At 45.4% G+C, this 23,803-nt stretch overlaps 1 long non-coding RNA gene across 3 annotated transcripts in view; it reads right to left on the minus strand.

Moving 5' to 3' along the window:
- Nucleotides 1–3,544: 3,544 nt before the first annotated feature.
- The window catches only part of LOC121100992, a 49,790-nt gene continuing 29,531 nt past the window's right edge, over nt 3,545–23,803 (minus strand). For all 3 annotated transcript variants that reach the window (XR_005832808.1, XR_005832809.1, XR_005832807.1), the window contains exon 4: nt 3,545–3,775. This is a non-coding gene — a long non-coding RNA (uncharacterized LOC121100992). The remainder of the gene's footprint in view (nt 3,776–23,803) is intronic.

Raw genomic sequence — 23,803 nt, forward strand, 5'->3', positions numbered from 1 at the left:
CTATGCAAAGACATGTGTGGACATAGAAAAACCTGGAAGGAGGTATGTTAAAAACTGGGAGGATGATATGGGGATTATATTTATTCTCTACTTTACAAATTTTCGATAGTCCTACAAAATTGCCCATAATATCTTTAAAAATTACTCTGCAAGTGGCTCATTCGGGCTTCTAACAAATTTCTGTGGTAGACGATAGAAGAGACTTTAATTTCAGAAGGAAGGATTTAAGTCGGACATTCTAACGTCTATGACTTCCTTCCTGGAAAAAATCTTAGAAAATGTTGGCACAAGTCAGCAATAACAGAAACATTTTAAACAGAGTTACTAATGACCCAACGTCTCTCAGTCTATTTCTGATACACAGTTCGTCCCTTTTATATAGAATACTGTTAAAATACCTTGCGATATTCTTCACAGCTTATTCTGCACGTCTAGAACAGAAGGAAAACTCTCAGCATATTCTCCAACCACACAGTCTGGATCTTCCTGCTTTCATACATAATCACCTATTTTGTATGAAGTCCTGCATTCAGATGTTTAGTTGTGAAGAACTTGCTTCCCCATTTCCTCTACTCCTCTTAATAATTACTCCCTCCCTTTTCCTTTCTTCTGACCTTATTGGGTTTTCAGTGCTGTGTTTTCTAGAAGTATAGTTTAAGCTACACCATACTTACAAGCTGGTGCTTCTTTGTGCAAAAACGTGCGCTCTCTTGTGCACCAAGCGCTGACAGAAGATGATCGCACCAGGTCCCGGAGACCGTGTAGACTTCTGCGTACAGAGCTGCTTCAGGGCCCAGTTGACAAAAAGAAGAACAAGGCTGCAGAACCAGCCTGGGGTCTGGTAGCGCCGGGAGCACCGGGAGCCAGTGAGCTTGACCCAATCACTGGCGTCCCGTGGTGGACTCCGCAGGCTCTGTGGTAGTGGCCACTGATTAATCCCAGAAGTTGCACAGTGACCATGGCCAGCAAACTACTTTGCCACCTAGGAGGCTTTCTTTGAGATTCAACATTCCGAGGGAAAGGGCCAAGAGGAATTTTTTTGCAGGAAAAGAGAGAAACCAGAGTAGATGTGGACAAGAATATGGACTCTGGGTTACTGATTGGCAGGGAGATTTTACTTATACTCAAAGCTGATGAGCCAGAGTCGTCTGGTTATAGTCTCTAAGGGAGATCAAACCAAAAACATCAAGGTTCCTTGAGGCTGGAACTTGCAGGGGCCTGGACCTGAGTGCCGGCTTCTCGTTAGACAACCGTGTCTGTCTCGTCTTGAGAATAGTCGGCATCTAGAAAGGCAGTTGCCCCATATGGAACGCTGTGGGCAGAGGAGTTTCCCCTTGGGCTTGCTGCTTAATCTTAGGTGTCCATTTTTCTCTAGAACAAGAGGGAAATAATGACGCCTCCAGCCCACATCGATCCTGAGAGAGAATGACTTGAACGGGGATGTGTTAGCATCAGTGTGGCTTAGTGAAAAAGAACACCAAGTGTGGAGCTCAGACCCCAGCTCTGCAGCTTGGTGCTGTAACCTTGAGAAAGTTAATTCACCTCTCTGGCCCCCAGTTTCCTGTGCTGTAACACAGAGATCTCTTCCTAGTGTGTTTGTCATGATGATTGTGGTTAATTAGATCAAGTATTTAGCCCGGTGGCTGGCACACGGTAAGAAATGACAGTCGTCACGATTAGTGCGCCGCCGAAGCAGCTCTTTTGAGTCTAAGAAGAGACTGAAAAGCAAAAAGATAATAAATAATAATAATACCTATTCATAGTTTCATTTAATCTACAAAATACCTCAATGAGTATTATTGGCATCATCAGCCTTCTACAGAAGAAACCTGGGCTTTAAGAGGTCGCATAATTTGTTCAAGGCCACATGCTGAGTAAGTAAGTGGAAGAGCTGAGGTTTAAATGCAGTTCTGTTTGCCTCCAGGGCCTATGTTCTTAACCGCGCATCTCCAGATGACACACTGGTCTTAAGGCTAAGCACTGAAAATTCTATCATCAGAAGCCATTTATACAGACCTCTAAGTAGCTAGAAGCAGCTTCTGGATGTCCAGGAGACTGTGTCAGGCAGCCGGAGCGGATGCAGACGCCCCTCCACGTCCAGGGCGCCCGCGAGCATTCTGACAAGCACTCTCCTAAGTGCAACGAGAGCGTCTATTTGAATGACCCACCTCTACAGTTCATAGGGGTCTTGCAGTCACTAAGATAGGTTAGAAGTAGGAGCAACAAAAATCCACCTCCGTGAACTGGACTTGCTTAATACTTGGAAACGTAGACAGAGCCCGGGGTTTTAAATGAAGATCAGCATACAAAAGAAAAGAACACTGTCAGGAACTCTCTAGGGATGATTATCGTATTCTATCACATTTTTTCAAAAATAATAACAAGGAAGTGGATGTAGCCATCATGAGACAGAAAATGTGCTTGTGGCGTGAAGGAAACACTGCCATGTGCTTTCCATTCCTCTGAGAACAGGGCAGTCAATGTTATCCTCCGCAAACAGCCCGTCTGGATACACCTAACCCTCCCCGTCACTCCCCAGACTTCGGGAATGCCTTTGAAGTCAGTGGGAAAGCCAGGCGTCTCAGAAGGAATTGCATATTTTAGCTTCTTTTAAGATGAGGACATATCTACAGCGACCTTATTAGAATCAACATATTTTATTTGTAACTGGAAAGCAGTCAAATCTTTTCTATCTCACACCGAGCTTAATTCCAAGCTCCCCAAATCTGACTGGCTAGTTGTCAGACAGAACACTCCACCTTGACAATGCCCTTAGAATTGACTGTCCTTGTTAGAACCTATTTAATCCTTCCAGAGTAGTTTCATCATTATATCTTGACAGATCTGCGCTGACCTCAAACACCTCCCAAGCCCCACGCCACGTGCTGACCTCAAACACCTCCCAAGCCCCACGCCACTTCTCCCCTCCCTCCCAGTCTCAGGGTCTGTCTTCAGGTACAAGTGCTCAGAATGTGAGCTCCTTCCTTCTATTTCCCATAACCACTCCTCGCTCGAGCTGAGATGGCAACAGGTAATGTCACCGCCGCCTGATCGGCCTGGCACATAGTTACCTTTCGAGCTTGTCCTGATCACCCTGCCAGAAGGTGAGCGATCATAAAACAGAATGAAACAATTGCTGTCGTAAGGCATTAGGTTTGGGTGCAATTTGTCGTACAGCGATAGATAACCAGAATGCCTGCGCGTGGTATGATACCAACGCATAAAAATACATACGTGCTAAAACGATAAACAAGTACGTAGCAATGATAAACACCGAATTCGGGATAGCGGTAATCACTCTGGTAAAATCGCTTGTTTGCTTCTGCTGTCTAGCACAGTGGGTCTTCATTTTTTGTTGTTGTCATTTTGTTTTGACAGCGATAAGAATGTTAAATGGCACCCACTTGCAGGACATGCTCCCACAGGGGTGCCCAAATATCCATTGGTGGCCACTGTAAATTAGACTGTTGGCCATGCAGCACCCATCAGGAGCAGATCTAGGATTTGTGGGGCCTAAAGCACCCACAAGGTTGGGGAACCTCTTTCAGAAAAAAAAATTCTGAACCAAAATCAGATGTAAAAGTAAATATTTATTTAGCATGAGAAAAGAAATCACAAATTTTATAAAGCTAACACGTACCACAAACATACCAGAAAATAGTATTTTTTATTAATTCACTTTATGGCATATCTTCCTAATACTATTTTTCTGAAGTTTTGACTGTTCAGTCTTTGATCGGCTCTTCCTGATATACCAATTTGGGGATATCATTTTCTGAAAAGAAAATGGAAAGACAATTTAGTTTTTCTTCTAGCATAGTTAATAAAGTTCTTATTTATTGAGGGTTTTAAAAAGTCTCTGTCAGCTTTTAACATTTTCTCATTGAAGTCATGTGACTTTTGAGGATTATTGTCAAATTTGGGGAGATATCGATCAGGTCTTTTTTTTTTTTTAAAGATTTTTATTTATTTATTTGACAGAGATAGAGACAGCCAAGGAGAGAGGGAACACAAGCAGGGGGAGTGGGAGAGGAAGAAGCAGGCTCCCAGCGGAGGAACCTGATGTGGGGCTCGATCCCATAATGCCGGGATCATGCCCTGAGCTGAAGGCAGACGCTTAACCGCTGTGCCACCCAGGCGCCCCTCGATCAGATCTTTTGTGCAGGAGTGTCAGATTTCAGAGCATATCAAGTTATCTTTTCAGTGACTAATCTCGAATACTCTGGATTGAAAATGCATGTGGCATTTATAATTGGCATATGTTGCATTTTGCAGTAGATTCTTGACAGGAGAGAAATTCCATTTCTTTTCTTTTTTTTTCTTTTTGAGGGGGAGAGGGGCAGAGGGCAAGAGAATCTCAAGCATGCTCCATGCCCAGCACAGAGCCCAATGCGGGGCTCCATCTCACAACCCCGAGGTCATGACCTGAGCAGAAACCAAGAGTCGGATGCCCAACCGACTGAGCTCCCCAGGTGCCCCGAGAGAAATTCCATTTCTTTCTTTTTTTTTTTCTTTTATTTCATTATTTCTGTTTGCTGCTGTTATTTTTATTTACTGAAAGAGAGAGGGAACTTTTGTGGCCTTTTTCTTTTTCTCTGTAGGCCGCCTTAAGCTTTCTAAATTTGGAATATTTAAGCAAGCTGAAGGGAAAGGGGTTTCTCAAAATCACTTGGGAGAAGGAAAGGCTGCCTTGTCCATCAGGCCCTATGGTGGGAGATCAACTGCATGTACAATTACGTTTCACTCTTAATCGTGCTTAAGGCTTTAATTAAATTTGGGTGTTCCCTTCTTAGAGCAGCTCATACTGACGAAGGTGCATGCGCTGAATGATGTCACGGCAGTCGTTGAACACACGGCGAATGTTCTCGGTGTCCACAGCGCAAGTGAAGTGGGGGTAGCAGTAGTGGCGGCCGTCCCCACTAGCAGTGCTGATTCTCAGAAATTCGTCGCGGATGAATTCCATTTCTAATCGTTACTGATGGGGTCAAAATCTTCTTTTTACAATTGCACCCATCTAGTGATTGGAAGGATTTCCCCTAGACTCAGTTTTTTCCATACTTTCCAAACATTATTTTCCCTCTGGTCTCCACGTACTGTTGGAGCTGGCCACTGTAGGACTCTTTCACATGTTCCAACCGCCTTTGAGTCTAAGAACACAGGCCTAGAGAGACAAAGGGTACCTGTATTCTGGTTTGTTTCTTGAGGGCTGGAATCCAGGAGGTTGAAGTTAAAGAGACTAAAGGGATTACCGGCAGCAGAGGAGATTTTTGCCCCTCCCCCGTCTGGAACCTGGGGAGGGAATGGCTGCACAGAGGGGGCTTGCTCCTTTCAGAAATGCTCACTGCACATGGAACACAATGGTGCGTGGACGTTAGGTGGCAATGGGCCTTGGTTGTCTCTCTGAGTTTTCCTGGGCTGAGACCTGGTTGTCACCATATAGCCCATGAAGGACTGGGAAGGCAGCTGAGCTGGGAACCAGAGGGCACAACTGTGAGTACAGAGTGCTCAGCCTAAACCAGGAATCAGATGAAGGTTGTAGGTGCAACTCAGACAGGTTTGCCACACCAAGGTGACCTGAATCCGCAAAAAAGAGCACTGGGTCCTGGCTACACCAAGAACAAAGTACAGGCAGGTCAGCTCCCATGGCACAGACGAGTGCAAGGTGCCCGGGGACCAGACCAGCCAAGCGGCCTCCCAGCAGAGCCCAGCAAGGCCCCACACAAGAGCACTGGGACACGGGCATGTAGCCCAGGCCCCATCCCCTTGCCAGACGGTCACCTGAGTAAGCTTTCCACTCTGCCTGCAGCCCTGTTCCTTTAGCTGTTGTTCTAGGAGGGAGTAGAAAACAATGGAGCCTAAGATACCAGAGTCAGATTTTCAAATCTCAGGGGAAGATCCCTGGAATCCTCTACCAACACTTATCAACAATATCTATCAGTTCTTACGGACGTCTGGTAATTCATGTTACCATGATAATATATTTATATCACTTTTTTTCAGTGAGCTTACAACGTCTCCAAAACAGAGGTACTACTACTCTTCCCCTTTTACACCAAGAAGCCTGAAGCCAAGAGAAATTAACTGGTTTGCCCAAAGCTACCCGGTTTGTAAGCTAGTGGAGCCGGGCTTTGAACTCACAGGTAGACCTCGAGAGCGCACTTAGAACCACTAAGTTGTTCACCTGCAACAGCTTGAGGACTCTGGGTGCATAATACCAATAGCTCCTTGGGCTTGGCCTGACGATCCCCCACCACAAGTCCTTTCCTTGTCAGCGTGCGACATCAGTGGCGGATCTCAGAAGATAACGTGATTGCTGCTCCAGTGTATGTCGTGTGGGCCGCTTCTCAGATGCAGAGCTCACGCTGCTTCGGGGGAGAGTCGCCTGTTGCGGGAGAAGGGCCGCGCGCCAGCCTATTCTGTGGCTCTACACTAGGCCGCGCTGGCAGAGACCAAGGATGCTCTAATCTCATACCCGTTCTCTGCTCCATTCCAGAAGCATCTGGAGCATCTTAAAGGTATGCTCACTCCCAGCACAACACATGTTACATATTTTAATCCATGGAAATTCATCCTTAGAAACAATCACACTTGCTACGGATAATCCGGAAACGGGAGCTCCAGATTGCAATTCTGACTCTGTGACAGGATCACTGGAAAATGTATTTATCCGTCAGGCACCTTCATTTCCCCAAAACAGAAGGGGGTGCAACATACCACTATCACTTAGAGGCTGGTTGGTTGGTTTCCTCTTGAGCAAGTATTCATGCTCACTTGTACTTCTCTGCCCAGCTGCCCCATCTCCTCCAGCGCCCCTCCCATCAGCATCTGCTTTCCTCCGAGTTCTTAAGGACAAAGCCATATCCTTGCTGGTGCTGACAGCGCCCATGGAGAGAGCTAGGATCTGTGCCAAGTATGCAGACTGCTGATGCTCCTGGAGCCTCTGGTCCAGTGGGCACCACAGCTGAGAATATTCCATACAGAGGCAGCGAGATCAACCTCCAGCCAGCCCTGCCACGCTTTATTCCAAGCAGTTCTGCTTGTGCCTAAAGATTCTCAAAGATGTTGCTGTTTCTTCCTCTCACCTCTTGCTGGGAATGCCTCAAAGTCTCATGAAGCCAGTTCTGTTTCTGGTCTCTCCCCTCTAACCAAGGGTCTGCAGCACCTTCTAGATATTGTGCCTCTCCTCTGCCACTCACTTCTCAGGCCCACCTCCTCACTAATCTTACTTGTCCTTCCTGCAAGGGCACTGAATATTTGACCAACCCAACACAAAACTAATGCACATAAAAATGGGTGCAAAGCCGAAAGGGACTTGAAGGAGAAATATTGTCTTTACTAGCTGTATTTTGGCCCTTGCTCAGGAAGACAAAATTGCCCTATAACAGGTGTTAAAAAATATTTAGGAATTTCAGCACAGGTTAAATATTTTCCTCCTGTTCTTATTTTAAGTACGTAGAACCAAAAATGTGCATATCCATCTGGAAAACAGCATTTTTAGATTTTAGTCATGGGTATATTTAAATCTGAAGGTCAAGACCAGCAACACCCTACATTCCGAATTGGAACTCTGTCCTCACAGACATCCGTGTTTTCTTTTAGCTCATCCTGAATGATGGTGAGTGACAGGATTTGTCAAATGCAATGAAGAAACCCTGGGGGAAGTTCATCATGACGGTAGGTAGGGACTTGTTCTTGACAAGATAAGCACGTTACGTCTCACCATAGACGATGCAGTTGTATAAAAGAACACAAAATCTTTCAGTCTAATACCTTAACAGGGAAAACTATTTTCAGAGCAATTTTAGCATCTTTCATTATGCTTATGTGAGAACTGAGGCGCTGGCGGCCATTCTGGGGGTGAGGTTAAATACTGTGCACGGACTAAGACGTGGCAGCTTCCCAAAATTAAGACAAGAGAGCTCCAGAAAACCGCTGAAATTTCAGGTGTACACATAGATGCTCCGGAAAGGCTGGAAGGAAAATAACAGGCCTCTGGTGAAAAAAACAGAGAAAAGAGATATGTGGAGGTAAAGGAGCCAGCCACGAGCGGTCGAGAACGGGCAGAAGCAGCTAAGAGGAAGTTCAATTTAGGAAGGTGTAAGCAAAGGCTGCCAAGCAAAGAAGTGCCCTCTGTGGGTCAGAAAAGAGGAAAGAGAAATTCAGCAACAAAAATTCAGGAACCCCCAAAAAGAGAATAAATCGTATGTATTAAAGTCACCTATGATTCTGGGGAATCTGCATCTGCTCACCAAAAGATGGTGCTCCCAAATCCCACAGCAAGGAAATGAAGAGTGAGATGACCTTGGTTTCTATTCTATTCCCCCAGCATCTGCTAAAGCAATCTGGCCAGCTATTCCCTCTTGGGTGGCAGGGAAGGGGAGAAGCATACAGACAACAAAGGTGGGAAGGAAATAGAAAGGACAGTAGCATCACGTATTTCAGTAGAGGAGACACTTGGGAGTGCTTTTGGGGAAGCACCCTGAGATAAGTGTGGGATCTCTAGCCAGGGGGGGCAGGGATCTGGTAAACTGTGCCTCGGGGGTCTACACTGGGCCTGTAGATAGTGATCACGACCCAAAGGCAACTTCGTAGGCTCAACAGGTCCTTTGAAAATTAGATCGTTTGCAGTACAATGAGTATGAGTATTTTAAATCTAAGATTGTGCCTGATTCCCCAGGTAGCATACCTGGGGTGTATACGGTATGAGGATATGGTATGGGGCACAAGCTACCTGGGGTGTATACGGTATGAGGATATGGTATTGGGCACAAGCTACCTGGGGTGTATACGGTATGAGGATATGGTATTGGGCACAAGCTACCAATCCACCATGGGTTTCCGAGATAGCTCTTCTCTCCTGCCAGTGAGATCTCTGATCACATCTGCAAGTCTTTAGCAGGTTCCTCCAACACAGACTGGAGCATAAAAGGCCACATTTAAACTCATAGGCAACCTCTGGTAAACCCTTTTTTGAGGACACAATTGAATCGCGAAGGGAAAGCTAGGCTATTTCATTACTCCAAGTGGAATAATAATTGATAACACATTAGGGTGCTTTAAGCTGAAAATAACAGAAAACTGAACCAGGAACATCAGCAACAAAAGGAGAATGTCGTATCTCACGTAACAGTAAGTTCAAACGTAAAATGATTTCAGGGTTGATAAGCTCACTGTTCAATGACATCATTAAGACATCTGGTCGCATTGTGTTTTCCAATTTTCTGCTTCTCCTTCCTCTGCTCTTCCTTTCTCCAACCAAAAGGTTGCCCTTTGTGTACACATTTATCCTCTACAGCTGCAAACTGGCTGCCACAGTTTTAAGTGCTCCGTAGAGATGCAACGGTGTGAACAAAAGAGGGTCTATTTCCTGCTTTGAATCTCTTTTCTTCAGAGGGAATTTTAAGTTTTAATTTAGTTTTTTAAATTTTAATTTAATTTTAAATTTTCTTTAAACTTCCTTGCAATCTCACTGCTCAAAATTGCTACTCATGCCAATTCCTAAACTAATCTTTGACAAGGAAAGTGGCCTTGCCGTGATTGGTTTGGTGTAATCAAGATCCACCCTGCTTTGGGTTGAAATCAGCTTTCCCTGAAGCTCATAAGTTGCCTGATACCTGAACAAAGTTGAGATATTGTTAGAAAGGAAGAAGGGAGGAATGGCTGATGGAAAGGCAGCCAAATTGTTTGTCTTAGAGAAGAACATGACTTCCAGACATACCCTGACCCACCAGCTGCTCCTCCTGCCCCAACAGTCCACTTGCCACAAGGATAATGACTCTTCCCCCCTTTACCCCTAAATTTGGTCATAACTGAAGTAATGAAGGCCCTTCACAAACAGGCTGGGAACAAGCCTGGAAGCCCTGAGACCCAATCAAGAATTCTACAAGTACCAGAAAAAGTAATGGGAGTCATAGGCAGCTTAAGTTGAAACACACCACCAATTGAGAAGCATAAGGTTTACCGTCGATGGTGCTAAAGGACCTTCCAATATTCAGTAAGTACCAGTTAGACGTTGTTCCTGTTCATCCCTTGTCTGTGTTGTTTAATAGAGGTCCTGGGTTTCTATGAGGCCTTATTGCATAGTTGAAAATCCTGTTGATCTTATTGTCACACGTATCCTTATAATATAGTCTCCCATAACTTAAAGTAACTTTCATAAGTTGGATTTTTCTCTGCGGAAAGTCAATTTAACCTGGAGGCCCAGAGTTGGGAGCCAAATGAGACCTACAGATTTGTTTTATTTTATCCTCACATAGTTTGCCAATAAAGTGGTTTTTAAAATTTCTAAATTAATTACCAACATTTAAAAATCAAGAAATCACATTTTTAAAAATCTGAGTTTCTGGATGTTTCTCAAAAAATCACATCTGACCATGGTGACCATTGTCAGAAGCTGACTAGTGATTCCCCCTTTGGAAGGGAAGTAGATTCTCCAGCTTGCACAGACTCCATTTCATATTCATCTGCCTGCTTGATCCATCCCAAGTTTATGGCCCCTGGTTACCTACCCAAAACGACACATGGACTTGCCTAATGTGCCTGAATTTGATAAACCCAAGAGTCATAGCCAGTTAAATCCGAGAATGAAAAGCAAATGCATATATGAAGGGAGACACATACATGTATGTAACACATGATAGGAGACATATGATCTCCAAGAAGGGCTGAGACATGAGGCCTATCCCCCAAGAAAAAACATTCTGAAACTCACAGCCCTCCTCCCTCTCCCCAGAAATCTTGGGAATCTGGCCAGCCCTGATAGGAGAGAAAGAGGAAAGAATCAACAATGCTATTGTGCTCTGGTCTAGTCTACAACAATCACCGTGTTGGGGGAGGCCCCAGAGCACTAGATCTGATTACCTACTGATTGTGATTTCAGCTTGCAGAACAAGCCTGTTCCCATTAGTGACTGTATACAATTACTAACTGATATGCTTTTGGGATCTCACCACAATATTCTTTTCAGGGACTTCTCATTTCTTGAGCCTTCCCCTACACACAGACACACAGACACATACACACACGCGCGTGCACACACGCTCTTACCTTGATAGGTCTGATAGCAGGTGGCCCAAATGGACTCTGAAACCTGGCTCTGTTTGTCAGCATTCTATACATGTTTCTCAAGGCCCATTTTTTTCTTCTTTCTTTAATCCCCACTTAATGACCACATCTGTTAAAACCTATCTTCCTTGCTGAATGTCAGAGTCCAAAACTGAAAGGCCAGGGATGGGAGTGGAGGGATAGTTCTACCAATTATTTTCAGTAAGTGCCTAATTCCAAACTAAATCAGAACTGTAAAAATGTACTAACTTAACATCTCAGGATCTCAGTTCAGAAATAGCCAGCATTCAATATGAACAAAAATGTGCATAGCATGATACGAGGCTGCATGTTGAAATGGACAATTGAGTACAGATCCTTTAGTTGATGAGATGACAGAAATAGTTCTTAAAAATTAGGACAGACAAAAAAAAATCAGCAAAACAAGGAACTAAGTATCATAGCGATTACTGTGGCCTTTGGAGAAATTTCTATCAAACTGGTTGCAGCCATAGGGAAATTAGGCTAGTGTAACAAGATCAGACATTTTGAGTCCAAAGCACCCCTTCAAGCATGGAAGGACTCAAACAATGCTTCCTCCTGATAACGCAGGGTAAGACGGTCTTCTGTCTGTTCTACTTTCTGGTGGCCTAAGGTACGTGCCTCAGGAAAACCCTGTTGAAAATAGAAGGGCTCATTCTACCTAAAGAGTTTTAGCACCTGGAATGTAGGCTCTGATAGAACATCAAGGAATTAAACATTTTCTAGAATTCCTCTCTGATCCTTTCATCACGCTAGAAGGTGCCTGAAAACAGTGATTAGGCAAGGAACTAGGAACAGAGAGATATTGCATAGACAGACCTTGGTGGGATTGCCCTTATTCAGTTCAGCCAAATTCAATCAGAACTATCTGCGCCCAGCACTGTGCTAAGGGCTACAACAGATGTGAAAGAAGTTTAATGACAAAGCCCTTGATTTCGAGAAGCTTGCCATCTTGTTGGGTAGGCTGCAGCTATATATCTGAAGGAATTAGAGAGCAACATAAGAATATAACTGAGCGTCAAAACTGACCTAATCTTTACCTAACCTCGGGTTTCTTAGGTGCAATTCTGCAAATACACTTACTAAATTGGAACTAATTTAATTTGGTATAATTTAATAAATTAAAATCCATCATTGGTCGCATTCTAGCACAGCTAAAATGAGTAGATAGGTAATGTCAAGTATTTAAAAGAATGTGGACCAACTGGGCCTCCTCTCATACATTAATGATGGAGGAAGAAATTGCTAAAACCACTTTGGAAAATTCTTTGGCAGTATCTGTAAATATAAGTATATCCTATGATCCAGAAATTCTACTCCTAGATTTATACCCAACTAAAATCCACATATATTTTCACCAAAAGCCATATATAAAAATGGTCATAGCTGCACATTCATAATAGCCCCAAACTGGAAACAACCCAAATGGCCACCAGCAGCAGAATAGATATGTAGCATATTTAGGCAGTAAGCTACTATAGAGTCATGGGAATAAACAAACCATAACTATACCCAACAATATGGATGAGTCTTACCAACATAACCTGGAACAGAAAAAGCCAGACCCTCCCCCCCCCAAAAAAGACAACTACATACAATATGATTCCACTTGTATAAAGTTCAAAAGCAGATCAAACTAATCTATTGTGGTAGAACTCAAGATAGCGGTTACCTTTGTTCAGGAAGGGTAGTTATTGGAAGGACAGGCAAGAGGACTCTGGGGTGTTGCTCATGATTTATTTCTTGATCTGGGAGGTGACCACATGAGTGTTCACTTTGTGCAAACTTACTGAGCTCTATGTGATTTGCACACATTTCTACATAATTTGTCGATAAAAAAATCCATACAAGGGTCACATCGAGTATTTTAAAGGCATCAACGTTTTCTCAAGATTCTACTAATGGAGAATTGAAGCCCAGAGAGTTGTAGAAATTTACTTCCAGTAGTCTTTGACGGGGACCAGGAATTGCAAGTTTCTGAACTCCCTGTTCTATTACTGATTCTCTAGACAATTTTAGAAAAACATTACTTGTCATACCTCTATTTTTAAAAATAGCAAGTTTGGCTTTCATTCTTCAATCACCAGCTAATAGGTTTGCCTTTAAGGGTAAAATATGTGAAATTGCCCAGCAGTTGATGCTTTTGACGTTAAATCAAAATGAAAATTCAACTCCCTTTCAGTTTTCATGATAGGTAACAAAATTCTGCTACACATAGGGAATGGGCTGATATTGTCCAAAGGAAATCATTCTCATTCTCATTCTCCGCTCAGCCCACAGGTGAAGGTTAGACTGTCTGCCATAAATCTTTATGTGGAAGCCAAGCTCTCATTTCCTTTCCTCTCAGAGGGACGGGGACAGGTGCTTTCTCAATCCTTACATGGATGGATTCCCTTGCTCTGAGGAACAGGAGAAGAAACAAGTCTTAGCAAAATATGAGCCAAAATGAAAAGAGAGTTGATCTTGATGGACAGGGACCTGGGGCTGTCACTTATTAGCTGGAAAATTGTAACAAGTCATTCCACCCCTCTAAATTTCAATCACCTCATGTTTAAGATAGAGCCGTAGCAATCCCTCTCCTACTTACATCACTGGGTTCCTTTGAGGTAAAAGTGAGATTATGTATGTAAAAGTTTTTTGGAAACTAGGAAGTTCTACCCAAATGCAAAGGATTATAACTCCTTTAAAGTCGAGTGTCCAGGGGCTGAGGATATAAGCACAGTGAGCGAGACAAACGAGGTCCCAGCACTCAAGCAGCTTATGTGGTGGGAGACATTTTTGCAGATAGTAAAAAGCGAAATGAAAAATAAGATTTCAACAGCCAATAACATTGTCATAACGTAGTGTGGTGATAGATGGTGACTACACTTATCACGGTGAGCATTGAGGAATGTGGAATTGAGAATTGTGGAATCATATGTTGCACACCTGAGACTAATAATAAATAAATAAATAAATGAGTTTGGTTACGTGAAAAGTGCAATGAAGAAAAGAAAGCAAAGCAGTGCAATAGAGAGTGACTAGGAGTTCCATGAGGTTGGATGACCAGGACCAGCCTCCCTGAGAGGGGGGCCATTGAGGCGGTGTCCTGAAAGCGAAGAGGAAGCTCTGGAAGCAGAGGGAACCCAGGTGGGCAGAGGCAAAGGTGCTGAGATGGGAGGAAGCTTCACACACCTGAGGACCAGACAGAGAGCCCCTGCGGCTAGAGCAGGGAGAGAGAGGGGAGAGGTGGCCTGAACGGCAGGTAGGGGCCAGAGCATAGAAGACGTCACGAGTCGTGCGAGAAGCTGGTCACTTAGGGAAAGGGTGTAGGTAGAAAAGAGGGCACAGGACCAAGACTCGTGTATAGCAGAGGAAGACCTGGCAGCAAAAGACTTTTCTCCCAGGGAAATAGCTGTGAAATCATAAAATCAGGCCTTACTTTTGACTTGCAGTATTTCAGATAAACACGACTCAGGTTCCAGAGATTGAGGCTGGTGAAAGGGCAAGCTTCGGAGTGCCCCACTTGTACAAGTCTTTTCCAGGGCTCTGGGAGGCACTCCAGCATTCTTGTAACCCAATTTGGTATTCTTTTTCTTTAAAAGGTCTCCCCAAACTTGCCCCTACCCCTGAATGTGTCCAAATGCTATTGAAAATTTCTAGAACAGAGCTTCAGCAACAAGTCAGGACTCAGAGGTCTGTAGATATGCCCTCTTTGACTACTCAGGTCCTTCTCAACCAGCACAGGGAGCCTAAGATCAACATTTCTATGGGCTGCCCTACTTACTTCTCTTTGCCCTATTAGGCCCTGGGGCCAGATTTTCCACAATCTGGCCCTAGCTAACCTTCCCAGCCTCATTCCCCATGGCTTCTCCAAGCTTTCTCCCTCTTCTGCCTCCCCTACCTTCCCACACCTGTAAAAAGCTCCAGCAACTCTTTCCTGTTCTGGCAACCAGCAAATCCTCTCTCGGCTCCATATTTTTACACGTGCTGTTCCTCCTGCCTGAATGCTCTTCCCCTCCTCTCCTGTCAAACCCTTGCTGTACCCATACTCGGTAAAACTGGAGCCCTCTCGTCGTCCTCCTCCAATTACTGCTCTCATGACACTGAATGCATCACTCCACGGAGACACCAACTTCACAGTAATCGGAGTTATTCATTTCCACGTCTGTTCTCCTCACGCCCCCCACAGCACACTGGCCAGTGGATCCCTTGAGAACAAGTCTTATTCATCGCTGGCATTCCCTAGCCCCATCCCAGGATCTAGCACATCGAGTAGTGAATCAGTGGATGGCAACCTCCCAAATGCAGGGGAGAACATGAGGGTTTGAGGAAACTTCTAGTTTTGCCAATACCTCTAAGCACTTTTTTAAAATTTATGTACACGTCTATCCCAGCATGCCCCGTGCCTAGTAAACACTGGGTGGTCAGTAAGTGGTTGTTGGCTGCATGGTTGAGCACCTACCTGATACAAAGCACACCTGTGGGCACCTGCTCCTGTGGGGAGCTCCCACCCCAGTGCAAAGTGCAACACGGCACTTACTCTAAATGAAACTTAGTAAATAGCTAATTTAAAATAGCTGAAAGGTTATGAAGACCTTGAAAGGACTACAGCTAGAGGAAGGGAGCTACTGTGGACAGGGCACCACTCTAAGGAATTAGCAATGACTAAAGCTTGTCCCTGGGGTTCACTCTACAGACAAGAACAAAATTGTCCGGGTCTCTGAGGGGCTATGGGTTTGGGAAGGAGGCAGATCTCGTTTGGTTGGGGCTGGTTCCCCTGAAGCCCTGTGATAGAGCAAAGCTTTCCCAGGCCACCCAGGCCAGGCGCCAGGCAGCTGGGTGGTGGTAGAGCGGGCCTCCGTGTTTACTAAACAAACCAATGTGATTATCCTGTCAAGATCTGAAAGACAAAGACAAAACACTTAGCATAAATACAAGGCCACCTATTCAATGAAAGCCTCAAACCGGGGCAGCTAAAAGGCTGAATATAAAGCAGTCAGGGAGAGTTTTATGAAAAGTGAGTTACATAACTTGAGACTTGCTTGAGACTCAAACAAAGGCGTTCTTATCTCAAGGTTAAAGAAAAGAATTAAGACTAGCAGCGGTCTCCAAGCACTTCTCCTATGAACCTTCTGCCAACAGTGGGGCGGGAACTAAGGGAGACCAAGGCCTCTACAGCCAGCCACTCCCTTGGGTTCATCAGGATGTCTTCTGGGTGGGGTGTTGCTCCCCACCGGTGGTGGAATCGCAGGGCTGTCCCACCATCACCAACTCACCACTCGAGAACTGTTCTGTTCTGCCAACCCCTCCTGCTGTGGTTAAGAAACCCCAGAGGTGACCCAGCCAGGCACTGCAGGACAGGGACCAGAACTCCTGCCATCCAGGCCAGTGCCCCTTCCGCTCTCCCCCACTGCCTGCACCTTCAGATGCACCATGGGCCCTCTGTCAGCGGCCGATGGCTGGAGGGGGCAACTGGGCATGCCCCCCCCCCCGGCCGAGACTAGCCGCCTACCCCTATCCCCCACTGAAGGCTTCTCCTTTCTCCCTTTCCTTTTTTTTTTCCCCCAAGATTTTATTTATTTATTTGAGAGAGCGAGTGTGTGAGCTCATGATCATGAGAAGGGGGAGGGGCAGAAGAAGCAGCAGACTCCCCTCTGAGCAGGGAGCCAGATGTGGGGCTCAATCCTAGGACCCTGGGATCATGACCTGAGCCGAAGGCAGACGCTTAACCAACTGAGCCACCCAGGCACCTCTCATTTCTCCCTTTCCTTTCTCCTTTCTTCCTTCTCCCCTTTTCCTTCCCAACCTGACTCTGTCCTCAACCCACTGATGACACAGAGGGACCCCAACGCCTTGTTTTGTCTTCCTGGTGGCAGTGGGAGGCAGTGCAGTGTGGAAACAAAATGTTTCTCTTTCAACCTCTTCTACCTCTCTTCCAGTCTAAGCCTTGCCTGCCTGGGGCTCTGACGCCCCCATCCCTGCCCCAGGCTTTTCCTCCTTGCTCTTGATTGTCTCTGCTGGAAAACGGGTCATGTTTAAGGCAGAATCTGCCATAGGGCCATTACATTTTAATAAGGCACTCTTTAACACCCAGCAGCTTTCACCAAGAGACAGGGTCCTATCAGTGGACATATTTAAAAGACAAATTCTTTGAGACACAGCCTTCTGGACCTCCCTGAGATTGTGATTTAGAGGTAATCCAAGGGAAACCAGAGCTACCCAATTCCCCCACTGCCCCCTTCAAGGAGCAGCAATCCCATCCTGGTGTCCGTCACCTGCTCCGGCCAGGGGCTCTGCCTTCAGTGGAACCTACACTTGCCACGCTGTGTAGTCCGAGGCCACACCCCCGGGTGCTATTGTCATTGTGAATGTACAGTCCTAGTCAGCTCAGAAGTTCTGACTCACACAAATGAGAAAAGGGCTACCTCTGAGCCACCCATGCCAGTACATGGATGGTTTATAGCTTTAAATCCAGCAGGACGTGGTCCGGGCTGGTTCTGCAAAGGGACAATGAAGAAATCCTTTGTTTGGGGGACCTGCTGGAGTAGGTTAAAGTGCCAGGCAGGCTCTTTCAGCTTCCGTAGGCTCCCAGGAGTGTTGGCATTACACAATCTCTTGCCGGACAGACAGGCAGAACTGGCAAGCTCGCTGGAACACAACGAGGTCTTGGGAGAGAGCTTTTTCCCTGCAAGTCTGCCAGCATTCCTAATCACACTGGCTCTAGATTTAGGGACTTTAAATGACAAAATGATAAGGTCTGAAATTTATTTTTGCCGCTCCAAAGAAAATTATAAGACTCCCCACGGGCTGGAAAATTTTGTAAGTGTTAATTTTGAATAAGTGGCTTTTCCAAAACCCTTCAGCATTAGCCAAGCATGCGGGAGAGAATGAAAACTTGCCCTTCTGGGGACCAGGTCCTGGGCTGTCCCTTTCTCTTTATTGGGCAGGGTTTCTCTTAAATTTGCATCAAAACAAAGGACACCAGCAGCAAACTGGGTGGCTGGGTTGCTGGGTTGTTTTCCATTTTTCCACTGCCTTCTTTAGAAAACAAATATTATTATTCCTTATTTTGGCTCCCTCCAAGTGAAATGGTCTTTCAGATTCAGCATATTTCAGGATTGGTAATGGGTCAGAGAGAAGGCACAGGGTGCATGAGAGCGTGTGTTTAAGTTTCCAGTGTTGCTTTTAGAACAATCCAAGAGTGAAGTCTCCCCACGGTGCCCAACCGCCCCAGAGGGCAAACCCCCCTAGAAGGCATCAGCCAGGGAGACCAGATGAGTAAAACAGGGGAAGGGCTGCCTCTTTTGTGGTATCCGAAGGGTTGGGCCTGATGACTTCTGATTGCACTTCTGGAAACTACCATCCACCTCTACTGAGCTTAGCCATAGAAAAGAGCCATAGAGTATCTCCATGGTGTCTCCTGCATGGATGTTATTGAAAACATGGTATAACCATCATGCAAGACTCTCTTTATGAGGATTCTCAGGAGAAATTTCATTCTGGCCTTAAGACCACAGACATACATACGTCTCTTGAACAATTATACCACCTTATGATATTTGTGGGAATTCTTGCAAACAGTCTTCAGAACCCAGCCATATGTTCTGGATGGATCCTACAGCTGTAGTTCTACCGGGGCTGCCCTCGGGGGATCTACCTGACCAGACCCGCAATCCCAGAGAACACCTCCCAGGAATCATCAGCTCAGACTCAGAGCTTCAAGAAGCCTGATTTCAGCCCAAAGGCAAATCCCTAAAGACATACCATTCTTTCAATAACAGACATTTCATATGACAAATATGGATAGAGCACCTACCATGTGTCAGAGGATACAGCCATAAATGTGACAGGCACAATCCCTTCTTCTCAAAGAGTTCGCAACGTAATAGGATTTACCTCACTGGATCCATCTGAGTTTATAGATATGCCAATGAAATTAACAGGCAGCTAAGGTGGAAACCTCGGAAAATGACCAGAAGACCAAATTAACAGCAACAGCAAAAAGATGATCTGAGTCAGAGTGAATGAGAAGAACACTTAGAGAAAGTGAAAGAACTGTATTTCTGTTAGCTGTGTAATCTTGGGCAAGTGACCTAACCCCTGAGTTCCCACATCTAAAAAATGATGATACCACAAAGGCTTCCAGTGAGAAATAAATGAGGTAAAGCACGGAACACATATTGATAAAGCTCCTTGCACATGCTCAATAACCCTGGCTGCCACTTCTTTCACTACTGTCCCAAGGAGTGCTGAGAGGAGAACGGCTCGTGGGATGGGCATTGTGGCCACATGACCTGTTTCAGTGGGATTGGTGTTAGCAATGGAAATGTGGGGACAATGGAAGGGTCATGCCCGTGATGTCACCTTAAGTCCTATTATTTGCAATGGAAACCGATCTTTCTCTTACACTTCAAAAATTTCTAATCACAATCCTCATACCCTCTCTCTTTTCCGATACGGTAACTCCCATCGTCCCTTGCGTTTTACCGATGAGAGTGGTTTTCATTTTATTGATCTTGGCCAATGTTAGAAAGTTAGCACAGATAGAAAAGTCCAGACCTTCTAACTTGTATCCCATGTTTGTGCATTTTCTGTTCCGAGGGAAAGCGGAAATCAATTTGGTTTCTTCTTTGTTCTGTTTTGGCAGCAGCAAGCAGGGTCATACGCCACAAAGGTCTCAACAGTGCACATTCTAATTTAGGAATTCCTTACAATTAGCTTTGGGGTTATTGCTTCTCTAAAGTTAATAGTCAAATACTTCATTAAATGTAACACCCTTGACCTAGAATTCTGGGATGCAAAAAAGGGAAGTTCCAAAGATGTGGTTCCCTCTTTGGCTCGCACGTCAGCCTCGGCAAATGGCTCACTTCTATTTCAAGGGGTTAAGCTTCGGTGTACAGTCTGGGCAATGAAAGTTGCACCTCAAAGCAGCAAGATCCTAAAATCCCAGGATTTTGAAAACCCAGTTTCCTCACCTTCTGTGCTTCATCCTCCCCACCAGACCCCGCCCACATCTATTCCTCCACCCCTACCCACCCTTCATGGCCCTAAAGAACCTTCTCCAAGGCTAAGCAGAGTAGCTCTATAAACAAAGTGGTGAGAGGGAATCTCCACGTGGCCCACCCCCAGCACCCTAGGAGTTGAGACACAATTAAAGAAATGACCTTGCTATATAAAAACCGAGAAAGGTGAGGAGATGATGGAGAAAGAACATGTTACTAGTAATTTCTACTCACGCAAGGCGAGCAGGCCCATGATATAAATAGAAGAGTGGCCACTTTAAGCCCTCCTGCCTTTATTCTCCATAGACTTTATAATGCAAATGCGCTAAATTGGGCTCAACCTAATCCCAGTTTATTGACCCCCAGTTACCTTCAGGGGATTGGTGGGCCCTTCTGACCCACCACTGATGAAACTTGGATGAAGAAAAACTCACTGGGCATGAACTGGTACACCCAGGATCTAGAGTGAGCTGTGACCATTGGCAACAGTTTCTGGACGGAGAAAATGTTTTTAGGGACCTATTCTATCATTGTAAATTCAGGAGACCACTCCTTACTTCTCTTATCTCCTCAACCTGGTCTCTTAAGAACTGTTGAGTGTTTATCAACTATTCGTTCTGGTAGAGTGATAAGGAGGAATTCTCTTGTTTCCTACGATAAAGCTTCTCTGTTCTGTTTTCGTGCTTAGGCAAGTAGCCGCAAGCCTGGGAGATTTATCAATTTATTACCCATGCCACTTTCGGGAGCTTGCAACTTTGAATCAAGCCAGAGATATTTGTTATTGTACAAACCTAGCAAGCCAGTGTGGAAAACTCAGGAAAGAATATATATCCTTTGAACAAATTATTCAAGTTGACAGCATCCCATCTTCCAGATCAACTGCCCATTGAATCATAATGCCTTTAGCGACATGACCCTTCAGAGAGAGCTTACAAAGCATGTTCTCATTTGTTATCTCCCGACCCTCCCAGCAGCCCTCTGCTGTGGGTTTGACTGGTGTTATCACAGAGCAGGCTCTGGACTATGAGCCCAAAGGAGAGGGCTCCAGCTTCCTCCACTTCCTTGCTTGATGCCCTTGGGTAATTTCACGTCAACTGTGATCCTCCATTTTCTCTTCTGCACAAAGGAGCCAAAATACCAAGAGATGGATGGGACTAACAAAGCTTTAGTTTCAGGACCTACTGTTGCAGAATTTCTTTTCTTTCTGTGCCCATGGTTCTTGGTCACACCGTTTCGAAGAATGAAGAGGAAGACCAGATGAATAGTGGTGGGCAGCAAAGCAAAAAAGTGTATTGAAAGATAGTACCAAGCTCCCGAAGAGAGAGGGGATCTGAGAGCGTTGCCACCGGAGTTCCTAAGTCTAGGGGTGTTTATGGGCTTTCTGCTAGGCTCTTTTCATCTGATTTAACCCTCCATGCACCTGTCATCCAATCAGGTTTTTGTCATCTACCTATCACAAGGGAAAGGCTGGAGGGCTCTTTTCAGGGTGGGTGTAAAATCCTTTTAAGGGTGGTTTCCTCTTAGGGCGGGGCCCGTGTCCCTGCCTGTCTTTCTTCCAACTCTCTTTCATTACTACCGCCTGTACAGGCTGTGAAGCTAATTTTGAAGTCATTTGGGGTCCTTTTTCTTAGAGAAGACTGCCCAAATTGTAGTAAGCTTCAGGACTCACCAAACTTAGATCAGTCTCCCAATAAAACCTGCTTAGTCTAGTACCAGGAAGCCAAAATATGACCGGTATTTCTATGGCCTCAGCTCTGCCAAATGGTCCGCGATGATGGCCATTCAGACCCGTGCACTAGGTGGACTTTGTTGGTGCCCCTCCCGGATAGCTGTGAAGGGCTCACAGCTGGCCCCGTTTCTGCAGAATTGCCTTCCACTGCGTCAGAGCTCCTTGTCCTGGAGGTTACACTGTCACCGCTATTCAGGGCAGCCGACCAACGTCTGCCTGATGCGGAGTAGTCCCCTGTACGAACAGCTGCAGCCCTGGCTCTAGGTGAGACCGGCTCTGTGATATAGTCCATGCTCCTTTGGGATCAGACTGCAGCTGGGCTGACATCCTGGCTTAGCTCTTCCCTCTGTTTCATTTTGCTTCCCTCATTTCCTTTCTCCTAGAGCGTTGCCCTGCCAAGTTATATGTATCTGAATCCTCACCGGGGGCCCAGCTTCTAGGGTACCTGACCTAAGACATAAAGCGGTAAGGAGGGTATCATCTTTTCCCACGTCAAAGCCTGTCTGGTCCACTTTCAAGCACAGTCCAAAAGCCACGAGCCCCCGAGACCCACTGCGGCCAGTGCTCAGGCTACCACACAGAGGTGTTTACTTATTCCATGACTCGCATCCCTGTCTGAGGCCCATCCTGTGCCCCTAGCCAAGTCCGGAGATCCAGAGTTCTAAGGACCTTTGGAAATCAACAGTGGAAGGGTGAAGGCGGTGTTGCTAAGCTTTTGGTAAAACTCTAAACTGCGACCGCCCCACCTTTAGTGTCTTCTCTGAGCATTTGCTTTAGATGTTAGGAAGGAGACCAAACGATGAGAAAAAAATGATTGGCCTCATCATGTCTCTTGATCATTTTCTCGGCGTTTTTTACTGCAGATTTATAACTAGCTCTTTGACCCCACTGAATAGAAGAGGAATCCAGGCTCTCCAGTGTGGCCTGTCATTTTAGAGAAAGACAGAGTTTAGGATGAAAGAGATTTAGAGCCTCTTTCTGTCTCATCTCTGACTTGGTTTGTGACTTTAAATGAATTAATTGTCACCCATTAGCACTCGTGTGTGTGGCATGGACATTTACTTCCACACCCCACAAAGAGCAAAGACTCTTGGAGAAAGAGCATCATAACAGCAAGACCATGTCTATAAAAGAGACATAATTTTTAAATCACCAAAAAGGACACAGAAATTCCTCACAGAAGAGAATAAAATGTGAGGCAGGAAGTATTTAATACCCAAGTGCTTGCTGCCCCAGGCCCTCAGCCCTAAAGCATCTAGAGATAACTAGTCTACCACTTCCTGACACAAGAGAGACAGGTGTAGGCTTTGCAGACAAATGGTGAGGATCTAGGTCCAGATTCAGGGGCATCATTCAAGAGAGGAGCAGGTGGGCCTGATGCGCTTAGGCAGGTATAGTCCAGAAACAGTTATCACAGGTTGGAAAAGCCCAGTTAAGCAACTATAGATCCAAGAAGCAAGGGCCCAGGGAACTCACCCAGCTAAGGCTCCCAGTGCCCAACATGGAACTCATCAGAACCCTGGCTTTTCTGAACAAGCAGTTTCCTGTAGACATCCTTGGAACTTATCTCAGAATGTGGGTAGTACTATATTCAGCGGGGAGCCAAATAACAGGATTAACTGTGTGATCTTGGCCAACTTACTTGTCTTCCATTTCTTCATCTGTAGTAATTCCTCCTTTACTCATCTTTCAGGCTGGTATCAGATTCTGTTTGAGCCAGTATGTATGAAATTGCTTTGTAACCTATAAAGTGACAACTGTACATGTAAGACAATAATATCTGTGAATAGGTAAGAAGGGAGAGAGAAAAGAAAGCTTTTCAGAATAGGAAGAAAGGAGTTCCCAGGTCTGTAGGCTCATTCAGCCTGGTCTCTGAGCTGATGCGAGGCCAGGCTTGCAATGCATGCAGAGCCTTCCCTGCTACTGAGGGGGAGCTGGAAAGAGCCCCATGCCCAGTGTCCAGTGTCCTGGCAAGAATGAATCTGCCTTTGGGTGTCCACAGAAG

The sequence above is a fragment of the Ursus maritimus genome, unplaced genomic scaffold (assembly GCF_017311325.1).
Source record: "Ursus maritimus isolate PB19 unplaced genomic scaffold, ASM1731132v1 scaffold_6, whole genome shotgun sequence".
Taxonomy (NCBI): Eukaryota; Metazoa; Chordata; class Mammalia; order Carnivora; family Ursidae; genus Ursus; species Ursus maritimus.